The sequence below is a fragment of the Adiantum capillus-veneris genome, chromosome 14 (genome assembly GCF_014529385.1).
Source record: "Adiantum capillus-veneris isolate H3 chromosome 14, ASM1452938v2, whole genome shotgun sequence".
Taxonomy (NCBI): domain Eukaryota; kingdom Viridiplantae; phylum Streptophyta; class Polypodiopsida; order Polypodiales; family Pteridaceae; genus Adiantum; species Adiantum capillus-veneris.
In genome coordinates, this window is record NC_140944.1 from 38,559,490 (window position 1) to 38,574,859 (window position 15,370).

The 15,370-nt window shown below is 39.7% G+C and overlaps 2 pseudogenes; both read left to right on the plus strand.

Annotated features, from left to right (window-relative positions):
* The first annotated feature begins 5,244 nt into the window (after positions 1-5,244).
* Positions 5,245-6,305, plus strand: LOC147442228 (putative fucosyltransferase 7; annotated as a pseudogene).
* A 45-nt stretch (positions 6,306-6,350) lies between these two features.
* LOC147442229 (uncharacterized) lies at positions 6,351-12,135 on the plus strand (annotated as a pseudogene).
* The last annotated feature ends 3,235 nt before the right edge of the window (positions 12,136-15,370 follow it).

Below are 15,370 nucleotides of genomic sequence, written 5' to 3' on the forward strand. Positions count from 1 at the left end.
GGAAGGGTACTCCGTGAAAACCACTCCTATTAGACAAGGTGGTCTTTTATGCAGTTATGCATAAAAACTACAAAGCTATAAATTAGATCACGTTCTTGAATACATATTGACAAGAATGAATTTTGGCGCTTGAAAAGGACATAGAGAACTTTACCTACAAGAGGATACATGCTGCATTGATTAATACAAATGGAATGCCTAAATCAATTGTTTATTTCTATACACCCTAATCTCATGTCTAGAGAGAGAGAGAGAGAGAGAGAGAGAGAGAGAGAGAGAGAGAGTGAGAGAGAGAATGCTAGACTGCAACAATAACAATACACATTTAAATGGAAGACTCTTGGATACTAAATTTTTGTTATCAAAAAGACATAACAGATTATAGCTGAAAATAAGGATTTCATGTACGATCAATGAAACAAAATGTAACAATAATTTATAATGATTCACTCTGTCAAAACAAAAAGTAAAAACAATGATGGCAATATACTCCAAGCTTCATAGCAAAATGTATGCTCTTTAATTTTATATTGCTCTAGTTTTCGATCCATTAGATAGTAGCGAAAGAGGCATCTCCGTATCGATGTAAAATATACACCAAAAAGTTTATAGTTGTTGCTTGGTCGCGATTTGCATCTCAAAAAGACAAAAAAAATTAGCTGGCTTTAATGCTCACACACATGATTGTCAAATTGTGACATTGCAGCGTTTGCCACTAAGAGCCTCTGAAATAATTCGACTTTTGTGAGAGTTGCATGGTGAATGAACTCGTGAGATGATGAATCCAATCCCAATATTTGCAATTACACGTAGTACAAGTGCTTACATGGCATGTATGTCAAGCGCTTGCTTTCTCTTTTCAGAAATCCCTCACACGTGCAACGAGGAAACTCGCTGAGAGGCACTGAGTAGTTGACACCTAATGCTCGTGAGCCTTCAGTACTTACGTAGAAAATATGAGACTCATTGCATAAAACAATGGCCTCACGAACCAATTGCGCAGAGAAGGTTCTTCCTTTCTGAATGCTAACATGGAACTCTTTGGTCAAATTTGCTCTCCACTTAACAAGCTTACCATCTCTAAATTTTAACCGAAAAGAACTAAGCGCTTGCAAAGAGCTCGATGTTGCATTTGCTGTAGTTGATTTGATTGAGCTTTTACCTGATTCAAGTGAAAATCCATTTTCCTCTAGGTTTTGTTTCTCTTGTGGTTGCAACAAAGTTCCCTCATCCAATGGCCACACTCCTGGAGGATCAAGCCAACAACATGGTCCTCATCAACCTCCCAAGAGTGTGTTGGGGATGAGTTACAGAACCAAATAAACCCCCCCACAAGACCTCCAGGATACTTCCTTCGACCCCAAAAGTAAGGTGCAGGTACTCCATCTTTGCTATTATCAATCCCTGCATTAATGTATGCTCCACATCTCCCACTTTGCCCTGGTAATCGTCCAAAACAAGTCATTTTCTTTCCTGGTTCGGTTCTTCTGATAGCCCACACTGTCTTTGGAATCCTCCTCTCCACATATTCTCCTTTTCTCTCACCTTCTGGTTTATTTTTGTAACTATGACCCTCAGTAATAGTTACAAATTTTGGCCTATGACTATCCTCTTCTAGGATCTCTCTTGGATCAACCTGCAGTGGTCGCTTTGCACGCACACTCTGTTTACACATTGCAGAATGTTGCATCTCTGGAGACTGAATCCCCATTTCAACCATAGATGAATGAGCAAGATCTGCTAGTTTTCTATTCAATGTCCGGCTTGTATTTTGACTACTGAATCTCTTTGCCATATCTTGTATTCCAGGGCCTGTTCCAGCATGAATACCTTTCAAGAATGCATTACACTTAACACTTTGCAAAATAGCCATTGACATGTCAAATCCTGTGGCCTCATAAAGGGATATCTGGCTTTTAAAACCAACTCCAACACGCATACTTGCATGTTTAGCCTCTGCTAGATTAGTGGTGGGCACAAAAATACCTGACTCATCTTGACTCACAAACCAAGATCCCCAATGGAATGCTCTCACATCCCACCAAGCAAGCCAAGGTTCCAATGATGGTATCTCACCCTTGATTGCATGACCTGCATGCCAAAATTTTCTAATTTCAATCTTGCAGCTGTCTGCAACCACATCGGATGGTGCATTTCGCCACTTTCGACACAAGGATTTATGCTCCTCTTGAAATGAAGGACAGATACACTTACGTGTGTGGTGAACCATGCTCTGCTCCCAATGGAAAGTACAACTCCTCTCTTTTTCAGGTACCTTTTTTTTTGCCCCACCAAAGTAAACTGCACGCACTGCAAGCCAATTTGCATTTACCTCATCTGCCATGAATCCACGAAACTTTGGTTTTTCAAAGCCATTTTCATGAACCACAGAATTCAACTTTTTCCAAAACTTAGTCTGAGCAAAGGGATCCTCGACCTTGAACTCACATGTGGCAATAGTCAAAAGAGAGTGCACATAAGGGTCATATACATGTGCAGACATTGTGGGCCAATCAGAAACTCTATGTATGTGATCAAAATGAACCCACATTTCTTGCAAGTTTCCACCAGGTCTCATTCTATTAATCAAATCAAGTCCACTACCAGGTCCCCTAATTGACATTTTAAAAACATGTGGCCGATGTCTATCACTCAACTGCCCTGGGAACAACACACTGTGTATGAAAGGGTAGCGAAAACGATTCTTCAAGTCCAACACAGCTTCAAGGCCCGTTGCAGTGATATTCTTCTCTCTTTTGGCATACTCTAAACATCTTCCTATCCTCCTTTTATTTGAGAGAGGAGTGGCATACTCAAGAATGTGGGCAAGTTCATCCTCACCAATCTCTGAGTTCCCCTCTTGATTGTCTTTCATTAGCATGTCCATAATAAGATCTTGAGTAACAGCACCCTCAAGTTGCTTTGGAGTAGTGAAAGGATTTAGCTTTGCACGTGCTGCAACCTTCTCCTCTATTTGTTTTTCGATAGCTCTGCTCACACCCTCTTCATAAGGGTGCTTATGATTACCCTGATGAATCGCACATCTTGTAGTGTTGAAATGATCTCTAGGCACACAATAGTAAATTATTGCATGACACAAATCAACACACTCAGGCATTTGTGAGCAGTGCTTGCAAACTATATTACCATGTTGAAGCCCTACAAGACCAAGAGAACAACTTTTTTTCATTCTTCCTTTCCAGTGTGTTTCATTTTGATAATGTAGTCTTGAGTAGTGAGGACAATCAATGTTGACGCACCGAAGGTGTCCAGGACAACGACTCAAGCGCACAACACCATCAAAACAATGTGAGCTGCATGTGACGTACTCCATCCAAGAGTGACCATCATACTTCGGCTCCATGCCATGCATTGTTGACTTCTCTTCACACGGAGGGAGCTCAAATGCAATGTACCCATCGTAAACTTTGGGCAGTTCTTTAGCTTTAACAATCTCTGTAGCACTTTTCATAGCGACATGCAAGCTACTATTTAAGGGCAACTGTTTAATCATATCAATGACACTGTGAGTTTTTGGTGTTTCATTAGGAATGAACTCAACAGAAGTAGGAGTCTCATGTACAGCAATATCAATAAAAATCTTATAGAATTGATGTATTTCTGCATCAAGAAGAAATCCTTCTTCACCAGTGGAGAGTAGAACAGGCTCAAACTTTAACTATTCATGGCTGAGTGACAAAGGCTTAAGTGACAAAGGCACCCCTGCTAAGTCAAAATACTCCTCAAGAAGATTTAGCTTGATTTCCACAAACCTGCTTTGAAAATTAACACTTAATTTTTGTCGTGGAGAAGGACCATATATGGTGATGAATCTACTCATGGATGATTGAAGAAAGGAGACGATTGTAAAAACAGGGCGTTAAAGCAAGGACTGATTGTAGAAACTCTGAGTTGAACCAACTGAAGGGAATTTCTATTAATCTAGAATTCCTTTTTTCTGCAAAAAAAATTCGGTACAAGAATCTAGTGAAACCGTCATAAATGTACCTCTATTTCATGATCACATAATTTTAAAAATCCAATGCGTTAAATTTTTGCCATCATAAAAATAACTAGATCTCTTACTCTCACACTCTCCTACTCTCTCTCTCTCTCTCTCTCTCTCTCTCTCTCTCTCTCTCTATATATATATATATATATATATATATATATAGTGTGCGTCTCTAGCTCTCTCTCTTTCTCTCTCTACCCAAGTGTGGCAGATTGGTTATGCCATTTCCCTCTTGAATAACAGGTCTTGAGTTCAACTCCTCGTTGGCTAGTTTTCAGGTCTCTTGGGATAGTTTCCTATGAAGTTAAAACTCTCTTCTTCTTCTTCTTCTTGTGTGTGTGTGTGTGTGTGTGTGTGTGTGTGTGTGTGTGTTTCACCACACCGTCCGCGGCTTTTGAGAGCTCTCAAGTTGAGAGACAATCAATGTAATCTTCTTCTTCTTCTCTCTCTCTCTCTCTCTCTCTCTCTCTCTCTCTCTCTCTCTATATATATATATATATATATATATATCTCAAAAGTTCTCAAAATTTGGGGCTTTTCTGAGTCGAAGGTGAAGAACAGAACGAAGATGAACAAATTGAAGAAAATTATTGAGAGGTACATTCTCTTCTCCATGGTTGAAATAGCTGCGCTCTGCTTAAAAAAAACTCATCAAACGAAGGCCGCGCCGGCGCGCCCTCCTTTTGTGGGGTTTTTTGGGAAAAAAAATCCAAGCAGATTTCAGCGTGTGTTTTGTCAATTTCAGCCTGCGCTTCTACTTTGATGCGCTTTTGTCAATTTAAGCCTATGTTTTGTCAATTTCAGTCTGCGTTTTGATGCGCTTTTGTCAATTTAAGCCTGCGTTTTCTATTGTTTTTGTGCTTTGCATACATTGCCAATATGAACCGGCTGCTTTAGGAGGACGTTAATGGCAGAACCAAGTAAGATATGATGTCGTAGGAATAATCCAGCATGATATATGAACCGGCTGCTGTGGGAGGATGTTAATGGCTGCTGTGGAAGGACGTTTCTTGGCTTGGCATGTCCTCTGTGTATGCATCTTTTGGGATAAACTGATCAGGGCCAGGACATGTGCGGCTCTTTTGATCGTGTGCAAATCAAGGGCTTCTATTAAGATGCGGGCAACAAAAGGCATGTTGGCATTACACATGGGCCAGCAAAATCACTGAGATTTTCAGTCGAGGATTGTGGGGAAAAGACATCATGCTTGGTCCATGTGTATGTCAGTGTGTATGCCATGTGAAGAGCTGTTAAAAAAATGTCAACAGTTGCTGGATATGCCCAACCAGGGGTAGGTGGAACTAGAGTCAGGGCAGAGTATAGGGACAATTTGGCCTTGGAGTATGCAAATCACCCCACTGAGGGGAACTTAGTGGTGGATGTTGTTTCTGCTTCCAATGAGGGCTGGCAGAAGACCCGATATGATGTCGTGTTTCTTGGCTTGGCATGTCCTTTGCCATCCATTTTTTGGCCCTTTTCTGGTTGGTCTCTCTGTTGTTGGATTGATGACGATGTCTCTTGCAAAAAAACACCCCAAAAGCAGGGCGTGTCGGCGCGGCCTGCTTTTGGGGTGTTTTTTTTCAAATTGTCTTCATTCTCTGTGTATGCATCTTTTGGGATAAACTCATCAGGGCCATGACATGTGCTGCTCTTTTGATCGTGTGCAAATCAAGGGCTTCTATTAAGATGCGGGCAACAAAAGGCATGTTGGCATTACACATGGGCCAGCAAAATCACTGAGATTTTCAGTCGAGGATTGTGGGGAAAAGACATCATGCTTGGTCCATGTGTATGTCAGTGTGTGTGCCATGTGAAGAGCCGTTAAAAAAATGTCAACAGTTGCTGGATATGCCCAACCAGGGGTAGGTGGAACTAGAGTCAGGGCAGAGTATGGGACAATTTGGCCCACTGAGGGGAACTTAGTGGTGGATGTTGTTTCTGCTTCCAATGAGGGCTGGCAGAAGATCGGGACAAGCAGCATGTTGCAAATGCCATCGTTGACATTTGGCTGGTCAGCTTCATGCATGAGTTGGTCATCATGCCATTCTCGACATTCGGGAGCACTGCCAGCTGCTTGGCTGGCAATGTGCCTTTTCTTTTCATTTGGCTGGACAAAGTACTGAAGCCAGCCTGTGGAAAGACCAATGCAGGAGGGACTTGCTTCATTGTATATCCCAAAGATCAACCTTGTGATTTGGACCCGTCGCGATCGAGCATTTTCGATCCCAACAAGAAGGTGCCAGAGGTGAAGCTTTTCCATTTCAATCCGGGCATGGGGATAGTGTCTGCTTAAGGCATTGAGAGCTAAAGGCTCATTCATAGAGAGGGGCCAGGGCAGATGGCAAAGCATACAAAAGGCAGTATACAAAAGGCAGGCCAGAGCAGTTTTGAGAGGGGCCACTAATTCATTCTTGTTGTCTTGTAGTAGTGTTTAGTTAGGCACTTGCCCTTGCTAGCTTATGAGGGGCTCGATTCTTCATTATCTGAACTAGAGTATAGGGCAAGACAATGATGAGATGATGAGTCAGGGGCAAATAAAATTGGGATTATGTATGACGAATGTCATGCTTTCTTGCAGGCACAACAAGTTCTCGAAGAGCATGATGCTCTGGAGAATGCTCTTGTGTCAGTATGCCTTCTCTTCAAATGCACTTTTTGCAATGTATGTATAACTGGGTTAGGCCAAGGTTACTTTCATCAAAAGTTTTTTCTGTTTTTTTTGTTTTGTCTAGCTCTCGTTCAACCTCTGCTGCCCCGATTTTTTGCCTCTCCTTGGCGTCGACCTGCTGCTGCCAACTTGCTGTGCAGAGCTTTCGGTTCAGCTGCTTCAATTGCTCCTATGCTCGACTTTGCCCGCTCACAAGCTATGCACAATTCTCTCTTTCGAATCCTATGCACAGTTCAATTGCTCCTAGGCTTTTCCAATGCTATTCACAGATCTCTCTTTCAAATCCTGCTGCTGCTGCCCGAATGTCTACAGCTTGCCAAATTTGCTGTTTTGTCTACAACTCGCAAAATTTGCTGGCCTCTCCTTTAATTAATTATGTTGTTGAGTTTATTAAAGCTTAATGGTTTATTAATGAAATACTTATTAATGATGAGACGTAGCTCATTGCAGGTCGCGATCTTCTAGCCAAGCTTGTACCTTTATAGCTTGCAAAGTACTGTAATTAAATGCATGATCAGGTTATAATGGTAATAATGGTAATTAGTGGTGAAAATTAGAAAAGGATTGCATTTGGCCAATTTAAGTTGCGAGTATAAATGGCATGCAAATTGCAAAAAAACACCTCAAAAGTAGGCCGCGCCGACGCGGCCTGCTTTAGGGGTGTTTTTCCCTTTTTTTTTAAAAAAATTTGGGATGCTTTTGGGGTGTTTTTTTCAATTTGTTCTTTTTCTAAATTTGGGATACTTTTTTATTTGTTTCTCTTTGCAGTTCTTTAGGTCGTAAGCGATTGAGGAAAACCATAGGATCGTCTCAACTTAATGTAGACTCAATGCAACAAGAGAGTCAAGATGACATAAGCAGAGTGGTGGACACTTCATTGCTAGAGCAAAATGATGTTGAGAAAGAGGTTGAGAGCCAAAATCTGGATGCTTCAGGGGTCGCAAGTATGATAATTGTCCCTTATGTTGTTAGGCCAGAGATACCATCTGTAGAGCCATCCAATGAAGAGAACAAGATTTACATGGACATGGGAGAGGACATTCTTCAGAAAACAAGGATGTTCAGCTGTCATCATTGTCCACCCATTCCTCTTTGTAGACTAATTCCTTATGCAAGGGTTAGGGGTCTTCGTGATGATCTTTCGGGCTTGACAATAGCATTTGCTAGAGAGGGTTATGTGGCAGAGAAAGGAGCATTTATTGTTTCCATTTGGACGAGGGAGAAAGAAGTTTCAATTGTGGATGAAGCAATACAGAGGGATTGGGATCCTATTTGGCATGAGGTTAACAAAGAGTTTGAAGCTGATCTCATTCTGAAACCTGAACTTCAGGAACTAATGGGTCACATGTTCTATGTTTGGGAAGGCAACCATCGTACCGTGGCATGGACATCTGCTATTAAAGAATGCTTCAAAGAAACAAAAGTGAAGCATTGTTGTGTGCTTTGTACTATTATTGACCCTACCAGGGTTAGTGAGATTGCCCTTCTTACAAGTTTACAGAGGATGAACTAGTGAGTCTCCTTCCTTATCTTTTTGGTTATGATAGTTCTCAAGTTTTCTTATGTTTATGTGAATTTATCTTGCTTTTGAACATGTAGTTTGAATACACATGCTTTGGTGACCACAACATTGAGGGATGAACTAGTAAATTGTGCAAATATTTGTTCTGCTGATCATGGGGAGTACCTTAAAGATCTACCTGAGAGAGATAGAATGTTGATTGCACGTATCCGAAAGAAGAGTACCAAGGGCGTTGAGCCCTAGTATCCTCTTACACGTAGATATCTCGGAAAGCTAGTTTTTAATGTAAGTTTTAAGTAGCATATATTTCTAACATGAATTTAGTATTGCTATGCTTTTCACAATGGATTTGATTCCTTCCCTTGTTTTTCTAGGTGCAAATAAGTAAAGCACTAAACAAGAAGGTTGAAGAGGCAAGACTAAAAATGTCAGATGAAGAGCTTCGATTGTTTGAAGAGAAGGAGAATGAAGAGTTGGCTTCAAGATATGGTGATAGGATTGGAAAGGTGAGTCTTTCTCAATGAACAACTATGTGTTTGTATTTACTTTGCTTAGATAAATTATTGACTTCACTAAGTTAATTTTAGATCTTTAATATTGTCGATCCCAAGCATGGAGATACTTGGATGTCAAAAGTATGGTCTCTCAAGTGGGGGCCCGAAAGTTTTGCAACGCTTGAGAAATTGAATTTATTGGCTCTATGTGATGTTCAAATGGAGTCAAAAATCTTTTGGTTGACTTTGTTGGAGGCAAACAAAGCAACAAAATCTATCTATGGCCTTGCACGAAGGGATCACCTTTATAGACAGTGAGTTCCTAACATTTTTGATGATTGTATACATTGCATGGTTTACAGGCTAACAAAAATAATACATGAATTTATGTTTTCTTCTTAAAGTTGGCTTAGAAGAGAAGCTGTGCTTGAGAAGATATACCATAAAGCTAAGGAGGTGCTGGTCGATTTTATGGATGTGCCGGGAGGGGTAATTGTGCCTCTTGATCTCTCCCTATTTGACTTCTATGAAGAGGTGAAGATAGAGATGAGGACATATATGTTTCCTCTTGAGGTTCAAGGAGAGCCAAAGGAGAAGAAGAGCGATGATAAACCTCTCAAGAAAGAGGATATGATATTGAAAGCTTCGATGAGGCTACTTTTTAGGTGAAGATGTGTGAATGAATTTACTTGATAGTTACTTTAATTTCAAAACGAAGATAAAATCATGTCTTTGATAGTTGTTTCATTGTCCATGGTAGGTACTTTGTTTGCTTGCAAGGAAAAGGTCATGTGCCAAGTATTCCAGTTAGGGCAAAGCAATGGCTTTTGACCGTGAATGAAGAGACTTGTATGTACCCACGTGGTATGCATCAATGTACATGATGGGAGCTTGACAATTGCCCATGGTGGATAGATCTTGAAGGAGGTCATGTTTTGAATAGAGAGAAGGAGCTCTATTCACAAATATCAACCATGGTTCCAAAAGAAGTGGACCAAAGAAAGAGTATGATAATTTGAAATTTTGTATAAGTGATGTTTTGAATCATGTATTATGTCTTGTAATTTGCCTTGTTTTTTTTTAATGTAAATATGATTTGTTGGTATTCAATAATGTTTTGTTCTTTATTCTAATGTTGTGTAGATAAACAAAAAGAGAAGCATGGTGAGAAACAAAGGATTGATGTTGAAAGCCAAAAGTCCTTTGATATTTCTCATCATATGGAGGACTTGGAAACAGAGGATTGCACTCAAGGTTTGAATTCCAAGATCCACATCTATTTTGATTCTTTAGTAAATATTTTAATAGTGTTTATATACACATGCATTCACACACATACATACCTAATTACTTGTGTACGTATACATACATATATAAATGTCTCTGTATGCATGTAAGTACCTATATATATATATATATATATATATATATCATGTTTCTGCATACATTAGTCTATGTGTGTATGTCTCTCAAGTATCCACGTGATGTCTTTGCATTTATGTGTGCAAGTGTGCACACATACACAAAGACTCTCTCTCTCTCTCTCTCTCTCTATTCTCTTATCCGTATGTGTTTTGAGAGGAAAACCTTATTGATATCATGCTCTTGTGATCCTGAAGGGAATTCTCTTAAAGGTCAAAAGAGGCTTTCCAAAAGGACTACACAATTTATTTATCTTACAGCGCATTCTTTGGGATACACGCCTCATATTGAGAATCCCAAAAGCATTGTAGTGGTTGGTGATTACATCATCATTGGGAAGGATTTTGCGGGAGGAAGAAAAAATGATACCTTCTATAGTGTGCACGAGTTCATCAAGCAAAATAAGCCTTCAAGGGTTAATTATACAAAGAAGGGAAAAGTTGTGGATTGGGCAGCTGACTTCATTTTCCTTGACTTGCCATTTGGAGGCACTCAAGGTGGTGACGATCCTTGTCCCACCTGGGATTTGTTTCTGAGGACCATGTGCGCTATGGGATTGCTTTGGCAGCATCTACTTTGACAAACTTGGGATGGTTATTGGTGATGGCCTCTATGGCAGGTATTTGTTAAAGTTAATAGTTGTTAACATTATGTTTACTTGGCTTCTACTTATTGAAACTTTTCTAAGACGGCGCAATTATATTATAGGTGATTCCACAATTGGGTGGATTGAGCGCTATGTTCGCGTTTACGATTTGGAGATAGTGAGACGAGTGGTTGTCATTCACCATTCTATATATGGATACAAGGAGATTGGTGGTATTCGCACAGATGTGAGTATAGTGATGATTATATTACGTTCAAATGCTCAAAACTACATGTGTTTATTAAATTAAGGTTTAATTGGATATTATTATCTTTTGTTGCTAGTGTTCTATGTCAATGCTTTTTATGGTTCGACGCCGAGCTACAGATCCTCCTATTTTCATTCCAGAGAGTACACCCCTCTTTGAGTCCTTCGGCATGCATCCTTTAGATACCCTCGCCTATCATTATCTTCCGGATGATTTGTGTGCTTTGGACCCCGTCGGGCAGCAGTGGCGTGGGGGACTAGAGAGGAGTCATACATTTTTAGCATGCTTTGTATACATGTACTGTCGTCGAGGTGGTGTGTGCATTGAGATGGGATGTGGTACTGCACCTATTCTTAAGACATGCATGCACACTGGTAGAGTATGTGCATCTATCGATGTGGATACATTCTTGATGACCACGTATGTAGAGCCTCTCCTTTTGGCTTACATGCAATAGAGCAGCCATGACGATGTTAGTAGGCTGCAGGCAGATGATGAGGTGGATCCACTTGCAGGTTTCAATCCATATGACTAGTGAGGCCCTTGTCTCTTGAGACTATTACTATTATGGACTTCTTCAAAGTGTGGTTTGTTTTTATGTGATGTTTGGTTGTATTGCCATGTTTAATTATGCTCTTGTTTTGTCGCAGAGTGACATTTATGTAAAACTCATTGGTTTTGGAATATAGTTGCTTCGGTTATGTTATGTTCTTGGATGTTATGTCGTTCATATGTTAATCTTCTCCCTTTGTATGGATTTTTTGGTATAGAAATTTATTGCCAGCTCTAGGTAAATAGTAGTATTTCAATGTATGCTTATGTGATGTTTGGCTTCTATTGCCATATTTGGATATGCTTTTTTTTTATCATGGTTGGTGACAATATATGGAATACTCACAATTTAGGAAACACATTTTACATTGGAAATGTTATGTATTAGATGTTATATTTGAATATGTTAATTATTTTCCTTTGTATGGATTTCTTGATATGTATTAAGATCTCGTTTGTTCCTTCCATGCAAAGTCAATTGCCCGTGTATGCTAAAGCAATGGCAAAGAGCATGTGTAGAGACAAACAATTCGACATGAAACGGGAAGAGCGCCGCTCCATTCGAAACCTTTACATTGATGATGAATGTGAATCATTGTAAATTACTGTGACATTTGGTTTCATTGATCGTACATGAAATCCTTATTTTCAACTATAATCCGTTTTGTCTTTTTTATAACAAAAATTTAGTATCCAAGAGTCTTCCATTTAAATGTGTATTGTTATTGTTGCAATCTTGCATTCTCTCTCTCTCACACACTGTCTCTCTAGACATGAGATTAGGGTGTATATAAATAAACAATTGATTTAGGCATTCCGTTCGTATTGATCAATGCAGTATGTATCCTCTTGTAGGTAAAGTTCTCTATGTCCTTTTCAAGTAACAAAATCCATTCTTGTCAATATGTATTCGAGAACGGAATAGGAGCATGTATTGAAGTGACTTAGACCACCTTGTCTAATAGGAGTACCCTTCTAAGGAGTACCCTTCCGCCAAGACCTACTCAAAAACTAGGATCGCTCGAAAACCTCGCTCGGAGAACGGTAACACTCAAACTCATGGTCAGACACCACATCTTCACTCTCATCCTCAATTTGCATATCGTTGGATCTATCATCCTCTTTACTTGGTTCTAAATCAAATGGATCAATGTCTCCTCTTCTTTTGAATAATTTAATTCTTTTTCTTGCAATGGGAATTTTCATTTCTGTCCCATCTAGTTCACGCAAGGTATAAGTGCATTTCCATGCACATGTTTGACAACATAAGGACCAAACCATCTCTTTGCAAGATTCTTTATTGTAGAGTGTTGGTTTTCAAGGCTACTATCATACACGAATACCCAATCACCTTCTTTAATGTCTTTTGGTCTGAGCCTATGCCTCTTGTCAAATCTGCTTTGTTTTTCAACCTTGCATTCTTTAGTCGAGCTTTTGCAAGCTCAATGTCTTCAGGTCTTCTTTCCAATTGCTGTATGCGCAATCCAAGAAGGTATTTTCTACTCATTCCATCTTCCCATGGCAATAAATTCCATTTAAGAACTACATCTTCAATTGGCATCACAGGTTTTTGACCATACATCAATTCAACGGACATATAGCCGGTGACTGAACTATGTGTCGTACGGTCAGCCCACAATGCAATTGGTGATAACCTTGGCCACTCTCCAAGATTATCTTCACAAGACTTAGCTAAAGCTTTGATTATTGGAGGATGCCCTCTTTCACTTTTGCCATTGCCCTCTAGGTTATAAGCACATGTTAAAGCTACTTTGATGCCCATTCTGGAGAAGAATTCCCTTTTTTCATCAGCACCCAGTTCTCCTCTATTTGCAGTTATCTTTCCCACACATCCAAAGCGACAAATCACATCTTCAAGAAGGAATTTACATACAGCTTGTGTACTCTTTGTCCTCAATGCACGCCTTTCAACTTGATTGGACAAATCTTCTCTTGCAAGCACTAAATACCTCATTTTCCAAAGTCCCAAAGGCATTATGACCAAGTCCACAACCCATTTGTAATGCATGGCTAATGGATAACTAGGATGTAGTCCATCATGATGCCGTACATTTGAATACATTTGGCATGTCACACAAGACTCCAAAAATTTAGCCACATCCTTATACATACCTTTCCACCAATACCTTTCTTTTACCTTGGCAAATGTTGCCCATACACCTCGATGTCCTGCCTATAAACTTTCATGGAACTCCTTGATAATTTGTTGTTAACCTTATTGCATACTACACACAATGGTGTTCCATCTCTTTGTTGAGGATGCTTCCATAAGTAGCCATCCCTCAAGAAGTATAATCCATATGCTTTTATTCTTATCCTCTTAAATTCCTGCTCAGTCCAATCATCCTGCTTCTGCAGAGTATTTAAGTAGCGACCTATCAAGAGCCATTCATCCTCATATAGTTCCTCTAAAAATGACTCAAGTGAAGACACAAAACATGCATGACTACTCTTTACATGATCAATAGTGTAAAAACTTGTGCCTACATCATCTCCCTCAATAATCATGTCATGTTCATCTTCATACCTTGCCCTAGATAGCATATTTGCCATTGGATTTTCTTTCCCTGCAATATGCTTGAACTCAGGATTCAAGGACTTTATGTAGGCTATCCATCGCAACATTGCAATATCAAAAGTCTAACAGTTTGTGATCATTCCAAGAAGAGGCAAACAATCAGCTTCCACAACCACTGATTCCCCTATCAAGTACTCCTTCTCACACCTCAATGCTGTAACTACCCCCATAGTTCCCTTTTTACTTGTGCATAATCTCGTTGGCGAGAACTCTCCAAATCTCACCACATACCTTTTTTCTTCATCGTCATCTTGCCCTACTACCCATCCTATCCCTGTAGGACTCGTGTCCACTGTCACACAATGACAGGTCTCTCACATGCATAGTCTACTTTTCTCAAGGTTGGCGATGAAAGAAGTAGCTTCTTTAGATTTTTCATGGCTTTTGTGTGCTCTTCTTCCCATCAACACTTCTGATTCTTTCTCAACAACCTATAAAAGGGGATCTGTTACATGTGCATAATGTGGTATCCAAATAAGATAGAAAACGCAAGCACCAAGAAATCTTCAAACTTGAGTTGTAATTGTACATGTTTCTTTCATGATTTTGATTGCATCCATCTTTTTTGGACAAGGCCTGCTACCATAAGGACCACACATATGCCCCACAATCAACACTTCATTAACTCCAAAAATAAATTTTTGTCATGATGACAAGGTAAGATTAACTTCTTCCAGCCTTGACAAAATATTCTCACAATCTTTGATATGGTTTGCAACAAACTTACGGCACCCCCTTGAATCCATAGCTTCATCTTTATCTTTGTCTTCACATCACTTGATGGGCACATCATCAAGAAATGGCATTGTGATTTGAGGTACAAAGTCATATAGAACCTTGTTCATCCCATTCATCATATGTGCAGCTGAATTTTTTGCTCTTGAGGTAAGGTACACATCCTTACCAGTCCCAAAGGTGTTTTGATAGTTGTCAAATCTCTACTCTCAAACTCTAGCTAAAATTGATCGTACCCTGAATAGAGATCCCCCATTGAGTAAATTGACCTTCCTAAAAACGCCTCTGTAAATTCATCCACTATAGGTCCTGTACCCACATTCCTTATGGTAACCTTATTTACAGGTTTCATATCTTGTATGAATTGCAAAGCTCCATTCTTCTTAGGCACAGTGAACCACCTGTTCAAATATGGCGCACAAGAAGGCTCCAAGATATCCATGCTAATCGTTTCATTGAGTAGTTCTACTAACTTTGGCAAATGTGCCTTTGGAACCGGGATTGGATGTAGA